Below are 18,877 nucleotides of genomic sequence, written 5' to 3'. Positions count from 1 at the left end.
GGACAAATTGACATTCTATTTTAACTCGAAACCAATTGCTTGGCAACATCCTGGTTGTGAACCCTATTATACCAGAGAATGTCGAGATAACCTTTCTAATTTTCCTCCGCAGGACGTTCAGAACATGCCTTCCCCTGCTCGTGAGGAGAATGACCCACATGTAGAGGTGCAGGGTGGTGAGGATCAAGTGTCTCCAATCATTCAGCCTGATCAGGTGATTGGTGTTATGCTCCCACCAAAGGCTGATGTTCCGGCCTCAACTTTCTCTGAAATTTCTTCTCGACAGCTTCAAACTTCTCCCCAACAGCTTCATCTTCTCCTCAGCAACTTCAACAAGGTGCCAGGGTCGCTTTGCTTTCTCCTCATGCTAAGGGAGGTTCAGCTTCTTCTAAGACGGCTGCCTCTTCCCACACTTCTGGTGAGAGGCTCAGTGCCCTTTTAGTCGAGGATCCTCTTTCCATTTTTTAGAGCTTCTTTGATGGCACTTTGGATCTCGAGTCTCCGCCACGCCAAGCTGAAACTACTAAGACTGCTCAGTCTGGTGGAGTAGCTGATGATAGCCGGATTGAGGAGGCTTTTGGTAAGTTAAAAAGACTGGTTTTCCGATGCGGGCTTCATCGACGGGATCCGGGCCACTCCTCGATAGGCCAGGAAGTGAAAGAGCTGCTTGCCTTCTTATTGAGCCAGCGACTTGACCCAATTCAGGCAGATGCCCTCGTTGAGCTTCAGACTCTCCTGGTCGATATCATGGCCACACTTGACAAGGCCCTTGCGGTGGAACAACTTATTGAGACTAAAAAGGCACAAGTGGCTTCCAACACCAATGGCCTATTGCCCGCGAAAGACGAAATTCTCAAGTTGACTGCTAGGAAAACTCTTATAGCAGCTGAGTTGTCAAGTGTTGATGCTCGACTGGATGAGCTTCAAAGGGAGGTAGCCAGGCTCGAGAAGCAGAAGGCAGTGTTGATTGATGAAGGCCCAGCTGTGAATTCCCGGCTGAATGCTCTAGCTGCCGAGTGCACGAATGTGATGTTATCGACATCTCAACTTTTTAAGGAGGTTGCAGCGGAGCAGCGTGTGAAGCAAAGCTTAGATTCTAGGATTGCTGCTGCCAGGGTTCAGCTTGAAGCCTTCAAGTCGAGGATTTAGGTTTTGTAATTGTTGTTTGTTGTAGTGGCCATGGATCTATTGTGGCCTTTGTTGCCAATCTTGTAACAATCATTCCTGTAACTCTATTTGACTTCTAATCAATGAATGAATTTGTATTGGCGATACTCGACATGCTTTATTTTCGATTCACATTTTATTGTCGATGTTTCAGTCTTTGCAAACTTATTTCCTGCGTTGTATTGTTGAGTTTCATACCATTTAACTTGGCATCTACTCTACCTTTTCATCTTCTAAATCTCCTTGGAAACCGCAGTAATTTATAACGCCCTTTTATCCCGTTCTTGTTCAACGACTTAAGAACTTCCTCCACTCGCGGTGGTGGCTGACGTGGTTTGCCGTGTTTGGCTGACGCTTTGGTAACTGCATGCTTGCATTAATGCGGCTGTTTGTTACATCCCTGTTATAAATGGAGCCGTTTTTACTCGTCTTTCAATCAAAAACTTCTCTGCTTTCCATTCTCATCTTTTTCCTGCAACTGAGAACCTTCATCCTTTGACTATGGACAGCAGGCTCATTCTTCGTCGTATCAGAGACCTGGCTTTCCAGGATAACCTTTTCCAGGGTCTGTATGAATCTTCTTCTTGCCTTGATGAACTCTTAGGGCTCATTGATCAACTGCTTCACAGGCCCATCATTGCACGTATTAGAATTCCTCTTCAGGAGTTTCAGGGGCTACTCGTGGAAGCCAAGCCCCTATTTGAAGAATTCAGGGAGCTCTCAATGATGGTGTTCTTCCAGGAATACCAAATAGATGAGTGGAAGGAGAAATTCGACTTTCTCCAGGCCTCCTTGGACCAGCAAGATCCGAAAGGTCTCGTTCGCTTAGCCGTCGAGATAACTGCAGTTTCTTTTGGAGACCTAGCTGCTCGTCAAAAGAAGGCTCGGCTTGAGGGCCAGATGGCGGCGCTGGTGGATCGATTAATACCCATGCAAGCTAGATATGATGGCTATAAAGCCAATCTTCCGTTTTAGGCTTCTAGTTTGCTTGTATTTTGCATTTTGCCATTCCTGTAATGTTCTTTTCAATCAATGAACGCAATTTGGCAATTTCGACGCTTGTTTTTATTCAATTTTGATTTCATGCAACATTGGCTTATATGCTTTTAGATATTTGCCATTTACCGTAACGCACTGATGCTGATTGCCCAATTCTTTAATCACGTAGGCATTGTTAGGTAACGTTGTTTCGACTTTAAATGGCCCTTCCCAATTAGGGGTCCATTTCCCGTAGGCCCTATCCTTCTTATCCATTGGGAGAATAACTTTCCACACGTAGTCTCCTGTGACAAAAGATCGATTTCTAACCTTCTTATTGTATGCCTTAGCTATGCGATCCTTTTGCCTTGTTAGAACGTTTAGTGCCAAGACTCTTTCTTCGTCGAGATTCACCAATTCGTCTAGCATCATATTCTAGTAAACTTCACTTGGGATTTCCTCTTGTCTCTGAATTCTGCACGATTGCAAATATACTTCTGCGAGTTGGACAGCTTCTTGGCCATAAGCTAGTCGAAATGGGGTTGTTCCTGTCGCTTCCCTTGGCGAATTCCTGTAAGCCCACAGGACTTGGCTCAACGACTCATGCCAGCTTTTTGGCTTTCGACCCACGTGCTTTTTGATTAAGCTTATTAGAATTTTATTGGCCGCTTCTACTTGGCCATTCGCCTGAGCGTAATAAGGGGTTGAGGTCAAGAGCTTGATGCCCCAGGATTCTGCAAAGGTTACCACTTTGCGTCCTACAAACATTGTGCCTTGATCTGTCGTGATTGACTCTAGTAACCCAAATCGATACACAATGTGGTTATGTATAAATTCGATCACCGTTTCTTGAGTCACGTTCTGTAGTGGAATGGCTTCGACCCATTTAGTGAAATAGTCGACTGCCACAATGATATATATGTGCTGCCTTGATGATGGTGGATGAATCTCGCCAATTAAGTCTATTGCCCATCCCCTAAAAAGCCATGGCTTGATAATAGAATGCAATTCGCTAGCTGGCACATGTTGGATTCCTGAATGTTTCTGGCAATCTTGGCAACCTTTTGCATATTCGATGCAATCTTTCATGATAGTTGGCCAATACAACCCTTGTCTAAACAGAATCCACTTCATCTTTGCCCCTGCTTGGTGAGCACCACACAGTCCATCATGAGCAGCTGATACGGCTATGAATGCGTCATCTTCGCTTAGACATTTCAACAGTGTGCCGTCGACGTTCTTTTTGAACAATTCATTACCTAGGATAGTGTAACTTAAAGCCCTGTACTTGACTTTTCTATCAGTTGCCCCCATTGGATTCTGTAAGTATTCGACAATTGGCTTTCTTCAATCATTGGGGGTCAGGTTATCAATAACCATAATGTCGAGATCTAAAGGGCTCAGCTTTTCTTTGATCTTAATCAACTCGCTCAGTTTCAGTTTATCTATCATGTACCCGGAAGCAATTTGTGCCAACTCGTTGGCTTCCTGGTTATCTATTCTAGGAACGTGACCTATTCCAACCTCGTCAAATCGAGCCAACAAATTATTCGCTTTTACATAATATCTGGCTAAATTCTCGCTCACACACTTGTATTCTTTGGTGAGCTGCTTTACTACCAACTCAGAATCTCCTTTCACGACAACATTCTTTGCTCCAAAGGCTAGCAAGATCTCGAGGCCTGTTATTAACGCCTCATACTCAACTTCATTGTTTGAGCAATTATCTCTGATCCTAAATTTGAATTTAGTGGGGATGCCCTGCGGGGATACTATAAACATTCCAATTCCAGTTCCATCTTTATGACTGGAACTGTCGAAAAATAACTTCCAAGGTTGAATGCCTACATAAGTTATGATTTCTTTAGGCAAAGTATGATCTGCTAAGAAATCAGCAACTGCTTGCCCCTTAATTGCTTTTAATGGGGCATAAGTTAGTGAATATTCGGTTAGGGCCAAAGCCCATTTACCAATTCGACTATGCAAGATAGGTTTGGATAACATGTGCTTTATTATATCATAATGAGAAAAAACCATTACATCTATTGGCTTTATATAATATTTCAGCTTTACACAAGAGAAGTACAAGCATAAACACAATTTCTCGATCATGGTGTATCGAGTTTCTGCGTCATTTAACACCCTACTCAAGTAAAATATGGCCCTTTCGTTGCCATCTTCATCTTCTTGAGCCAGCAGGCTTCCAATGGTTTCATCTGTGGCAGAGATATACAGCTTCATTGGCTTCCCCCTGATGGGTGGTACCATTACAGGTGGGTTGGACAGGTACTCTTTGAGTTCATCGAATGCCTTTTGGTGCTCTGCTTCCCAGCGGAACACGTCTTCCTTCTTTAGTCGAAGAAGCGAGGAAAATGACTTGGTCTTCTAACTAAGATTGGTAATGAATCTCCTCAGGAAGTTAATCTTCCCCAGTAACGATTGTAGTTGCTTCTTGCTGGTTGGTGGACTTGTGTCGAGAATGGCTTTAGCTTTGTTTTTTGTTGATCTCGATGCCCTTCTTATGCACCACAAAACCCAAAAAATCACCTGCAATAACACCAAAGGCACATTTAAGGGGGTTCATCTTTAAGCCATATTTCCTCATCCTCTCAAAGGATTTCCTTAGATGCGACAAATGGTCATCCCTTGATGGGGATTTTACCACAATATCATCAATGTAAACCTGCATGAAAGTTTCAATAAAATCATGAAAAATGGTATTCATTACCCTTTGGTAGGTCGCACCAGCGTTTTTCAACCCAAATGGCATGACCACCCACTCATATGTCCCCGAGGCACCAGGACATCGAAAAGCTGTCTTCGACACATCCTCTTCTGCTATGAAGATTTGGTTGTAGCCTGAATAACCATCTAACAAGCTTAAGTATTCGTGACCAGCAGCTGAATCCACCATCATCTCAGCAATAGGCATATGATATTCATCTTTTGGAGTGGCAGCATTAAGGTCTCGAAAGTCAATGCAAACTCTCATTTTTCCATTCTTCTTGATCACTGGGACCACGTTGGCTAACCAATTCACATATTGAGTTGTTCTGATAAATTTGCACCTAAGGAGCCTTTCAAATTCTTCCTTGATTTTTACCAACACATCTGGATGGAACCTCCTGGGCAATTTCTTGACTGGTTTCTTGTCTTCCTTGATGGGTAACTGCAATTCCACCAGTTCTCGACTGAGTCCTGGCATTTCATCATAATCCCAAGCAAAACAGTCTTTGAATTCTTTGAGTAATTTCACCATCCTGTCTTTTAACTCGGGGTCAATAAGAGCACTGATGTATGTTGGCTTCTTCTCTGAGCCATCACCCAAGTCCACTTCTTCCAAAGGGTCCTGTGCTTCCATTTTCTTGGAAACGCCAATCACTGGCTTCTCGAAACCCAATAGGCTATCATCATAGATGAAATCTAGCCTCAAATTGCGGAGATCTTTGAATTCTTCGACGCTCTGCTCGTCTTCTTCCAAGCGCTCGTTATCCTTATTTGTTGTTGCCTCCTCCTGAAGTGTCACTTTGACAGGCAGAATTGAGACATTAGCTTCATCAATAGCCATTTCTTTGGTCATTCTCTCGGCCTCTAAGGCCGTTCTTATTTTGTTTTCGGCTGCGTAAGCCGAAATTCGAGCTATGCTCGAATTAATCATCTTTACGATTATTCTGCCACTCAGTAGTGGCATCCTTTTCTTCATCGTTGTGCCATCCACTCATGGCATCAGGTTTGCATGCTTCATTGAGGTTTAGCCCCCGAATGGGATCCAATGTCACTGAATACTCTGAGTATGGATTGAAATATTGACTGGCCACTGTGTCTAAAGGAGCAATTGTGGCTAAGCTCTTCTCGAAATTCTTCTTGCCAACGTAACCTGCCTCCACCAAGTAGTAGCTTTGGTCTGCTTGCACATTTTCAACGACCCCATCTGATTTCCAAATGGATATACGTTGGTGCAAAGTTGAGGGCACTGCTCCCACACCATGAATCCATTCTCTCCCTAGCAGCAAATTGTAATTGGCATTTGAAGGAACCACAATGAACAATGTGGAGCGGGCCACCGTACCTACAGTTATGTTCAGCATGATTGCCCCCAAGGAAGAGCCCGTCTTTCCTTCATAATCGGAAAGTACCATATCATGGGGGATTAGGTCTGCTTCAGTTTTGCCCAACTTTTTGAGCATAAACTTAGGCATTAGATTGATCGCGGCTCCTCCGTCGACAAGGACTTTGTTAACTCCTTTCTCTTCGACTTTAGCCCAAACGAATAGTGGCTTCAAGTGGCTCTTCATCTGTTCTGTTGGCCTTTGGAAAACAGCTCTCTCATCTTCGACAGACCCTTTTTGCATCACGTAGTAACACAAAGGGTTATCATCTGGCTCTTCTTCGACATAGTAGTCTTCCTCGCTTTCTGTAACCTCTGAGATCCTATCGAATTCTGCAGGTAAGATAGACATTATGCAGATGATGTTGAGGTCCTCTCCATCGCTGTCGTCGAAATCTTCAAGCATGTCTTCATCCTCGTCTTCAACAGCATCTTTTCCTTTTTCCTTGGCCGGGTTTGGTGGCACAGTGGTTCCCTGTTTGATGGCGTGGTCCAACTGATTGATAATCGACGCCACGCTAGGTTCATTGCGAGGGTTGTCTTCTGGCTTTATGTCCCATAGTGAACGGAACTTGCCACCTCTTTCCCTTTCAGCTTTCCTTTTCCTCAAGAAACGTCTAAACTGAGTTCTGGTCATTTGCTCAGGAGCATAATAGTTCCCAGAGCCATAGGAGTAGCTTCGTGACACGCGGGAGTTGTTGATGTAAGAAGATCCCTGGCCCAAGTCGATTTTCTGCCACTTGTGGTGTTGTTTTGGCCTTGGAGGTGCTGGCCTAAACCATTGGTTTTTTGGTAATCCAGCATCAGGGACATAAGTCTTGTCCTTGCCTCTTAACTTCTGGCCTTCATGGCCGTCGAGTTCTTGGCCTCTCTCAACCCACTCCTCGTGGGGATATTTCAGCCTTCTAGACACAAGCACTTTCTTCTGATAATGTTTTTTCATTTCAGAATCTTGGTAGGCTTTGGCTGCAGACTTGTCGAAGACGTCGCTGCATCGAGGGCACAACATGACTTCTTTCTCGCCATCTTTGCTCCGGGATAGAAATTCCACAAGAGTTTCTCCAGCCTTGGGGTAAACTTCATCTAAGCTCACTTCTTTCTCGACCTCTGGTTCTTCGACAGCCATGTTTTCCTCCTTTGCCTCCCCGAGTGTCAGGCCCAGATCTAGCTTTTCAGAAATGTCGACCATGTCAATGTAGAAAGGTTCCACATAGTTTGCCTCAGCTACCTGCAACGGATCAGAGTCAATCTTCATTTGGCTTTTGGCTTTTTCATCATACTTGAGTCTTCCTGAATCCAATGCAGGGCACAAGATCCCTGAAACGAACACACTGTGAGGTCCAATGACCAAAAAAGTTGTGATATTTGCAATATTTCTTCCCTTTCCTTTGTTCAAGAGAAGGAAGCTTTTGGTCTTTAGGGACCACAAGCAAACCATCAGACACAAGTATATCATAAATTGCATCACATTTGGTCACATCGAAAGTATAAGTTTTCACAGCAGGAATCGTGTTCTTGGGGTTTTCTTCCCCAAGTTTGTTTTCATTTGGTTTCAATGCTTTACAAACATAAGGGTCGCCTGGCTGGAGCTCAGCCAAGTTGACGTCATTTAAATCGACGTCCGCAGGGACTTCTCGATAAACACATGGACTTTGACACACTGGATCAGCGTCTATGTACGCTACTTTTTCCTTCTTTGGCCACTTAGTAGTCTTGGCCCTTTCTTCAGACTTTTCAACCTTTAGTAATTCGATATGTCTCACTCTGTCTGCGAGTAAGGACATATCTCGAATATATTGAGTATCGATCTTCTTTCTAATAGAGTACTCTAGACCACCAGCGGCTAAGACAACTAGCTCATGTTCAGGGACATGAGTGAAACATCGAGATTTAAGCATCCTAAACCTGTTTAGATAATCATCAATGGACTCTGCTGTCTTCCTTTTGACACTAGCCAAATCCTTCAAACTCACTTTGCACTCTCCCCTGAAGAATTGTTCATGGAAAATTCTTTTCAATTGGGCCCATGTATGGACCGACCTTGGGGCGAGGGTGGTAAACCAGGTAAACACATTCTTAGTTAAAGAACTTGGGAAGTATTTCATTTTCAAATTTTCATTGATGGCTAAGTCCCCTGCTTCAATCTGATACCTGGCTATATGCTCTACAGTAGACTCTCCTGAGTCCCCAGAGAACTTGGTGAACTTGGGGACTTTCCAGCCTCGAGGAAGTTCAGATTCGAGAACTTCTTCTGTAAAGGCTGATACAAAATGGGGCCTATTAGCGAAACCTACGTTGAAACCATGTTGGTTCAACAATTGTTCCACTACAGCCGCAACATTTTGTTGCCCCCCAGCGTTCTGGTGTCGAATTCTTTCTAGCACACCATCAGCGTGTTCTTCCCTGTTCACCATGTACACATTTTGCAATGGCGGTTGCACCACCTCGTTTCCCCTAAACAAAGGGTTTGCCCCCATATCTTGGTGTTGTGGCGCTTGATAGCGCGCAGGAGCAGGGACATGGTTAGGCAATGGGATGTGATTAACCCCTGGTGCCGGTTGGATTTCGACTGGTGCCCCCAAGGCTGTAGCCAAACAATCCATCTGACGTGCCAAATGCTGATTATTGACATTTTTATTTTGGAGCACGGGGTTAATTATTTCCCCTATTTGGCGAGATAGCATGTTAACCATTTCATGGTTACTATCATCTACTTGCTGCCTAATGGCTTGGAGTGAACCAGTGTTCATACCTGTAGACAAATAAATTTGTGAACTGGACCCAGGAACAAGGCCAGAGGGACTAACTCGACTCCCTAAGTTCATCATTGTCCCAATTGCCCCAAAGGGGGGTATGCTAAATGGGGGAACATTTTCGGGGAACGTCGAATATGTACCCTGTATGCCCTGCATTATAGATGTAGGCATACCATAAGGCATGTCTCCCCTTGTAACTGTTGGAACAATTTGTGCCTGCACTGATGTAGATACAGGCATTTCTGCAACGGCAGAAATTGCCACGTTCTGGGTTGGCATGGTGGTGCCAAGCCCCATCCCGGTAGATACTTCTTCATTGTTGTTACCACTACTTCCCCCGGGGCTGCTCTGATTGCCCACATTAGACCCTTGGGGAGAGGTTCTCCCTCGATTGCTTGCCATACTTACAGTCTTACCACTCCTCAGGTGCATATAACACGTAAACCACAATCAATGCAAGTAACAAACAACAAATAGCATGCAATAAATCAAACACACAAAATACTTCTGTAAAACTTAGTTTTCACAAAAACGGTCCCACCAGGTGTGCCAATTTGTTTACACTGATTTTTGGTAAACAAATATCCTCTTAGTTCGACTAAAGGAAGTTTAGATTTCAGGGTCCTTTTGAGAAAACGCTTTGCCAAAGTGTGGTGTGTGAGTAAGCGTTTTTCGACAACAATGAACAATTCAAAAGAAACTGGATTTCATTCAACGCGGATCAATTACATGAAGATCAAAATGTAACAAAGTGAAACGAAAACTGCAAGAAACGTAGATTTCGACTGGAAACTAAACAACAGGATTAGTAATCGACAAGCTTAAATGCAGGAAAACTAAACGGTGGGTTCTGCAACATACTCCTCCATCATCACGTCTTGCTCCTTGAGTCTCATTGATGCGGACATTAGAGCTTTTAAGTGAGTTTTTCAGAGTTGAGTTGGGAACTCTTTCTCTGACTTGATTTCTCCTATTTATAGAGCATGTCCTTGGCGGTTTTCTTCTTCCCCTTGGATGGGTTAGTGGGTCTAACCCCCTCTTCCCACGATCTGGAGTTGGTTTTGGAAGTCCTTTGTGCAGTGGGGGAGATCGTGTGCCTCAACTGCTTTAACCGCTTCTGGGCCACGTATTCGACCAATCGTGGTGAGAATCTGACTTGGTCAATGCTGCACGTGTTACATGTGCCCCTGTTTAGCACTAGTCCCTATTGTCGAATTCGGCTGCCTCCTTAACTTGGTGCATTTTCCCTTTCCTTTCGACTACCTTGTGTGCTTTGGGCCGAATGCGTTTTTATCTATTTTTGGGCCAAAATATTGGGCCAACACAAGTTCAGAAAAATTTCCAAAATAATTAGTAATAAAATGTTAAAATGTGTTGGAGGTCGAAAAGTGTCAAAATTTAGAGTGATGTATGACAGAGGAAGAGTATATAATCGGCTGATATTAAGGGTATTTAGGGTCTATTTGTTTGCAGTTTTCAAAACAGTTTTCAGTTTTTAAAAATTGAAAACTTGTTTGATACGACCTATTTTCAAAAATTGTTTTTTAAAACAGTTCTCATTTTTCAGTTTATAAAACAAAAAAATCAAAACAGCTAAAAGATGTTTTCAGTTTGAGTTTTTATTTTTCAGATATCAATTTTCTAAATGTTGGAAAACATGTCATTCAACCTGTTTTCTTATTCTGAAAATTGTTTCTGAAAATTGTTTTAAAAACCGAAAACTAAAATTGTAATAAAACATGCCCTTTTATTTGCAAGAGTTCCTACTATATATCTACAGAACAATGACATTAATTCAGTATCTGAAAACTTTAGAAGCCAAAGAAGTTTTATTAGAGTTTGGAATTTAATATGAAATGTAAGCTCTGTTAAATGAAGCGCATAGTTTTCTAATGGGTTTAAAAAAATTAGATTAAGCCTTGTTCTTATAAAGTTGTGTTTGCTGACTCAGTTAGAGGCCGAGCTGCAAGCGGATTATTGACAGATCCTGAAGCAAGAGGAATTGTTGTGGTTTCAGAGAGCCCGGGGTAATAATGTGCGTTTTGGGGACCGGAATACAGCTTATTTCCATACACATGCAACTATCAGGAAGAGGCGTAACCGTGTCCACAGACTTAAGCTTTCTGATGGTAATTGGTGTACAGATCAGGAGGTATTGTCAAGAGAAGTTCACTCTCACTTCCATAATCTCTTCTCGGCTGGTCCTGCCCGGGGAGAGGTTCATTTCATCCATGCGAGTCATCCTTCGCTGTCTTTGGCCGAGAGGAGGACATTAGGTTTCCCGGTAATCAAGGAGGAAGTGAGGCAAGCTCTGATGTCTATGAGATCTTATTCAGCACCTGGCCCGGATGGGTTCCACCCTTTCTTTTTTAAAAAGTATTGGGATTTAGTGGGTAATGATCTTTGGCAGTTGGTGTCCCAAGCTTTCCATTCAGGGAATGTGGCGACGAACCTGTTGGAAACCCTGGTAGTTCTCATCCCAAAGGTTGATACTCCTTCTTCGGTAAAAGAATTTCGGCCTATCAGCCTTTGCAATGTCTCCTACGAGATCATTACAAAAGTTATAGTTAATCGAATTCGGCCAATCATGTCTCGTTTAATTGGTCCTATGCAGAATAGTTTTCTTTCGGGAAGGGGTACCATGGACAATGCTTTTCTGGCCCAGGAAATTGTTCACCATATGCATCATTCCTTGGCTCGTAAAGGGAGCCTTGCTTTTAAAATAGACCTGGAAAAGGCTTATGATAGTGTCTCTTGGGAATTCCTTGAAGAAACACTGGTCTTATTTGGTTTCCCTAGGACCTTGATCGATCTTATTATGTGTTGTGTGAGTAGCTCAAACCTAACTCTCCTTTGGAATGGAACTCGCTTACCATCTTTTCATCCTGGTCGTGGCCTTCGTCAGGGTGATCCTTTATCTCCTTACCTGTTCGTGTTATGTATGGAAAGATTGTCAATTCAAATTCATCACCTGGTGGACTCAGGTATGTGGAAACCGCTTAGAATTGCGCTTCAAGGGCCTCCAATTTCTCATCTGTTTTTTGCATACGATGTCTTACTTTTTTGTCAAGCTTCTGTCAACCAAGTGCAACTAGTGTAAGATCAAGATTTGGTCATGTGGTACAACTCTATGTTTTGATGATAACAAGTATTTATTTGTGGATGAACAACTATGATACTCTAATGTTTGTCTTGAGTGTTTTGACAAACAGGTTCTGATTCTGACACCAGAAGATATATTCGTCAGAAGATCAGAAGATCAGAGGATCTGAGGATCAGAGGATCTGAGGATCAGAGGATCTGAGGATCAGAGGATCTGAAGATCAGAGGATCTGAAGATCAGAGGATCTGAGGATCAGAGGATCAGAAGATCAGAGGATCAGAAGATCTGAGGATCAGAAGATCTGAAGACCAGAAGCTCTGAGGGACCAGAGGCTCTGAAGGTTCAGAAGCTCTGAAGGTCCAGAAGCAGAAGTTACGAAGGTCAGAAGATCCAAGCATCCCTCTGACTCTGATCACCAAGCTTCACAAGTTCCAACACGAAGCATAACTCTGATCAGAGGTCAATGGTTAAAGGCAAAGGTCTCTATCGAGAAGTACAAGAGCAGTGTACTATTCTGAAAAGCCTACCTACCAAGGTTCAGCCACAGCAGGTTCTGGAAGTTCCAGAAATGCCCTCCAACGGTCATATTCTCTCAACAGAAATATCCTTTGCACCTTGGACTATAAAAGGCTGAAGAAGAGAGAGCGAGAAGAGCGAGAGAGAAATCAAGAGCTGCAATACAAGAAAAGATTCAAGCCTCTACTTTCTTCATCTATTCTTATGTAGTTTACACTCAGCTTATTTAGAAGCAAACCTTTGTAAACACCAACCTCAAACAGTTGTTTGATTTTCCTTAAGGGACCGGGTAGGTCAGTATCCTTAAGAAGACTAAGAGAGTGAATCTTAGTGGTGATTCCTTTAGGAGATCAAGGTTGATCGGATCCTAGAGAAGACTAAGAGAGTGAATCTTAGTGTGAGCTAAGTCGGTGTATTGTTAGTCACTTGTAGGTTTCAAGTGCAGTTGTAACAATTATCTGATTAGTGGATTGCCTTCATTCTAAGAAGGAAGAAATCACCTTAACGGGTGGACTGGATTAGCTTGAGGGATTTATCAAGTGAACCAGGATAAAATACTTGTGTGCTTTTCTCTTCTCTCTATCTTTATCCGCTGCACCATCTATCTTAGAGAAACCGAAAAGATTTACTTTAAATCTTAAGGGGAAAGTTTTTATATTGAAAACGCTATTCAACCCCCCCTTCTAGTCGTTTTTCACACCTTCAATTGGTATCAGAGCGCAAGTTCTGATTACCACACTTAACAGTGTTCAGTAGATCCGGGCCAGTGTGAAAAACTCATGGATTCCACCACTACTACAAGCAAATATCAATACAGTGCAAGACCACCTATCTTTGATGGTCAGAGATTTGATTTCTGGAAAGACAGAATCAAAAGCTTCTTTCTTGGCTTTGATCCTGATCTTTGGGATTTTGTTGTTGATGGCTACACCCCTCCTGTCGATGAACATGGTGTAAAGATCCCAAGGAAGAAGATGAGTGAAGATCAAAAGAAGGAATTCAGAGATCATCACAGATCAAGATCTATTCTGCAAAGTGCCATTTCATATGAAGAATATGAGAAAATTACTGATCGTGATTCCGCCAAGGGCATCTTTGAATCCTTGCAGATGTCTCATGAAGGAAACAAGAAAGTGAAAGAGACAAAAGCGTTGTCTCTAATCAAGCAGTATGAATCCTTCCAAATGGAACCTGACGAATCCATTGAGGATATGTTTTCCAGATTTCAGTTGCTCGTAGCTGGAATAAGACCCCTCAGCAACAGCTACACCACTGCGGATCATGTCATGAGGATCCTTAGAGGTCTTCCTGAAAGCTGGATGCCTTTGATAACTTCCTTGGAGCTAACTAGAGATGTTGAGCAGATGAGTTTGGAAGAACTCATAAGCATACTGAAGTGTCATGAATTAAAGCGTGCTGAACATCAAGATCACAAGAAGAAGTCTATTGCCTTGAAATCCAAATCTGAAAAGGCTAAGACTCTCCAAGCTGGAACAGAAGAATCCGAAGAAGCATCAGAAGATTCTGATGAAGATGAGCTGACTCTGATATCCAGAAAGCTCAACTGCATCTGGAAGCACAGGCAGAGCAAATACAAAGGTTCATCAAAGGACAAAAGGCCAAAGAAGCACTTCAAGACGAAGAAGAGTCTGATGGTAACATTTGATGAATCAGAGTCAGAGGATGTTGACTCTGATGGTGAAGTCCAAGGACTCATAGCTATTGTCAAAGACAAAGGAGCAGAGTCAAAGGAAGCTGTTGACTCTGACTCAGAATCAGAAGGAGATCCAGACTCTGACGATGAAAATGAGGTATTCGCTTCTTTCTCTACCTCTGAACTGAAACATGCTTTGTCTGATATTATGGATAAATATAACTCTCTCTTGACTAAGCACAAAAGGTTGAAAAAGAATTTCTCTGCTGCCTCTGAAACTTCTGTTGAACATGAGAAAATTATTTCTGATTTGAAAAATGATAATCATGCTTTGATCAATTCTAACTCTGTGCTTAAGAACCAGATTGCTAAGTTAGAAGAAATTGTTGCTTGTGATGCCTCTGATTGTAGAAATGAGTCTAAGTATGAAAAGTCTTTTCAAAGATTCCTAGCTAAAAGCGTAGACAGAAGCTTAATGGCTTCAATGATCTATGGCGTAAGCAGAAATGGAATGCGTGGCATTGGGTATTCTAAACCAATTAGAAATGAGCCCTCTGTGCCTAAAGCTAAATCTTTGTATGAATGCTTTGTTCCCTCTGGTACCATATTGCCTGACCCTGTACCTGCTGAAGCTGCTAAACCTCCTCTTATAAAAGGAACTTTCTCTATGTCAAAATATCATGCTAAAATTCCTTTATATTATCCTGCTGAAAGACCCAAAGTTGTCAGAACTTCTGGGCTAACTAACAAGAAAGGACCCAGAAAGTGGGTACCTAGGGATAAGATTATATATGTTGCAGATATCTTCAATAGGTCCATCGAAACTCCAACCATGGAACCTGGACAGTGGATGCAAGCAACACATGACGGGAGAAAGGCATATGTCCCAAGATCCAAAACTTGAACCTGAAGGTGAAGTTGATCTTGGAGGCATCAGTAGAGTAAGATTTGGTCAAGTCAAAGCTAGCTGAAAAAGCTTGTAGAGATGAGCATGACCGGTTCAGAAAGTAACAAAGACTCAGAACTTGACGAACCAGAAGCAACAACATCAGAAGATGCTACTACAACTTCTGACTTGCGTCATCAGAAGAAGAGTTGGTTTCTAGCTTCTCATTCTGAAGTATCTGAAGATGAAATTTTGTCCAGAACGGAGATGTCACCAGAACCACACTTCTGCTCTCATCAGAAGATATGCTAATCAGAAGCCAAGTATCCCTTGGTATTACTTCTGAGGGGGAGTATTTCGTCTTTTACTCTTACTATTTTTTTCCACCTTCATTCTTTTTGCTTATGACAAAAAGGGGGAGAACTTATAGTATCTTGACAACTCAACTCCTACATCATTTAGCTCGGAAACTAGACTTTACTAACGTTGATATTAAGTATTAGATTCAGGGGGAGCTTAGCTCAGAATCAAGCACGAGACTTGGATTCAGAAGGAGCAAGATAAACTATACACATCAGGATAAGTTTTAACTCTGATACCTTATACTCTGAGTGTATTCAGTTTATTTGTTTAGAGTTGTTCATCAAAATACATGGTTTTGTCATCATCAAAAAGGGGGAGATTGTAAGATCAAGATTTGGTCATGTGGTACAACTCTATGTTTTGATGATAACAAGTATTTATTTGTGGATGAACAACTATGATACTCTAATGTTTGTCTTGAGTGTTTTGACAAACAGGTTCTGATTCTGACACCAGAAGATATATTCGTCAGAAGATCAGAAGATCAGAGGATCTGAGGATCAGAGGATCTGAGGATCAGAGGATCTGAAGATCAGAGGATCTGAAGATCAGAGGATCTGAGGATCAGAGGATCAGAAGATCAGAGGATCAGAAGATCTGAGGATCAGAAGATCTGAAGACCAGAAGCTCTGAGGGACCAGAGGCTCTGAAGGTTCAGAAGCTCTGAAGGTCCAGAAGCAGAAGTTACGAAGGTCAGAAGATCCAAGCATCCCTCTGACTCTGATCACCAAGCTTCACAAGTTCCAACACGAAGCATAACTCTGATCAGAGGTCAATGGTTAAAGGCAAAGGTCTCTATCGAGAAGTACAAGAGCAGTGTACTATTCTGAAAAGCCTACCTACCAAGGTTCAGCCACAGCAGGTTCTGGAAGTTCCAGAAATGCCCTCCAACGGTCATATTCTCTCAACAGAAATATCCTTTGCACCTTGGACTATAAAAGGCTGAAGAAGAGAGAGCGAGAAGAGCGAGAGAGAAATCAAGAGCTGCAATACAAGAAAAGATTCAAGCCTCTACTTTCTTCATCTATTCTTATGTAGTTTACACTCAGCTTATTTAGAAGCAAACCTTTGTAAACACCAACCTCAAACAGTTGTTTGATTTTCCTTAAGGGACCGGGTAGGTCAGTATCCTTAAGAAGACTAAGAGAGTGAATCTTAGTGGTGATTCCTTTAGGAGATCAAGGTTGATCGGATCCTAGAGAAGACTAAGAGAGTGAATCTTAGTGTGAGCTAAGTCGGTGTATTGTTAGTCACTTGTAGGTTTCAAGTGCAGTTGTAACAATTATCTGATTAGTGGATTGCCTTCATTCTAAGAAGGAAGAAATCACCTTAACGGGTGGACTGGATTAGCTTGAGGGATTTATCAAGTGAACCAGGATAAAATACTTGTGTGCTTTTCTCTTCTCTCTATCTTTATCCGCTGCACCATCTATCTTAGAGAAACCGAAAAGATTTACTTTAAATCTTAAGGGGAAAGTTTTTATATTGAAAACGCTATTCAACCCCCCCTTCTAGTCGTTTTTCACACCTTCAACTAGTGGCGGGTACCCTTACATCCTTTTGTGCTAGCTCAGGGCTCAAGATAAACATCGCTAAATCCAAGGCAATTTCTTCCAAGGGGGTTCCCTCCAATGTTCGGGATGAGATTCGTAGCATAGCTCCAATTCCTTTTGTTCGAGATCTTGGAAAATATCTGAGGTTTCCCTTGGCTGGTGGTAGGGTAACGCGAGGTCGTTTTAATTATTTACTGGAAAACATCAACCGTAAGCTTGCCTCTTGGAAAACAAACCTTCTTAATCTTGCAGGGCGGGTTTGTTTAGCAAAGACGGTGATCGCTGCTATGCCCACATATACAATGCAAGTGTTTTGGCTGCCTATAAGCATTATTCATAAGATTAACCAGAGTATGCGAAATTTTATCTGGTCTAGAGGCAATGGAAAACGGGGTTGGCATCTTGTGAATTGGAAAACAATTACTTCTAGCAAAGATGTGGGAGGTTTGGAGGTAAGAGACATGGAGGATCACAACACTGCCCTTCTGGGCAAAGCTGTTTGGCATCTCCTCAATAATTCCAATAAACTTTGGGTTCAGGTTTTGAGTCACAAGTACCTTCAAAACGACACCATCCTGAATGTTCCTACTAGGCAAAATGCCTCCCCGGTTTGGAAGAGCATTCTTAAGGCTCGCGACAAGCTGCAAGGTGGGTTCAAGTTTCGGTTGGGCTCAGGAGAATCTTCTATTTGGTTCAAGGATTGGTCTGGACATGGCAAACTTGGTGCCCTGCTCCCCTTTGTCAATATCTCTGATACGCATTTGTGCCTTCGTGATATCATTCAGAATAGTCAGTGGAATCTTGGCCGGCTGCAAACGCTCATCCCTCCAGAGGTGGTGGCTTGGTTTTCATCGGTGGCTCCCAATCTTCATCCGAATGCATTAGATACCTGAGTGTGGGAAGAATCGGAGGTGGGAATTTACTCAGTCCGAGACGGATATTCTTGGCTACGTAAAATTAATACTTCGCATGGTACAGGAATTGTTTGGGTATGGATTTGGAAGCTTCCAATTCCAGAAAAAAGTGCGCATGTTTATTTGGCTTTGTCTCCATAATGCCATCCCTGTTAATTCAAACCGGTTTCGTTGTCACATGGCTACTTCAGCAGCTTGCTCTCGTTGTTCCTCGCCCTCAAAAGATAGTTTGCATTGTCTAAGGGACTGCCCTCACTCCCGTGAACTTTGGGGAAAGTTGGGTGCTTGGAGCTGGCGCGATTTTTGGAATGCAGATTTCACGAGTTGGATCCGGTCTCAGGCGCAAGGCACTCACTCGCTGCGGTTCCTAGCTGGCCTATGGAGTATTTGGAAATGGAGATGTGACATGGTGTTAGATGCTCGCCCTTGGAGCTTGGAGGGTGCTTGGCGGAAATTGTGTCATACCCATGATGAATTCCTCCGTTTTCTGCAACCCGAAATGCTGCATGATGATAATGCCTTACTGAACATTGGGTGGCGTCCTCCTTCTCTTGAGTTTGTGAAGTTGAACGTAGATGGGAGCTTTCATGCGAATAACAATGTGATGGGTGGGGGCGGTGTGCTCCGAGATGCAACTGGTAAATGGATCGTTGGTTTCATGTCCAAGTACGTCGACAGTGGCCCTTTTTTGGCAGAAATGCTGGCGCTTCGAGACGGGCTTGCTCTTGCATGGAGTCGGGGCATGAGAAAGCTCATTTGTAATTCTGATTGTCAGGAGCTTATAAAGGTTCTCATGGGGCATACGGTAACTGTAAATCTTCCTCATGGCCACTTGCTCACCGAGATTCGCGGTCTGCTTGCTAGAGATTGGCGGGTTGA

This window comes from Lotus japonicus, chromosome 2, assembly GCF_012489685.1.
Source record: "Lotus japonicus ecotype B-129 chromosome 2, LjGifu_v1.2".
In the NCBI taxonomy this organism is placed as follows: domain Eukaryota; kingdom Viridiplantae; phylum Streptophyta; class Magnoliopsida; order Fabales; family Fabaceae; genus Lotus; species Lotus japonicus.
The sequence above is the reverse complement of the archived record's forward strand: the minus strand, read 5'-3'. Positions refer to the sequence as shown.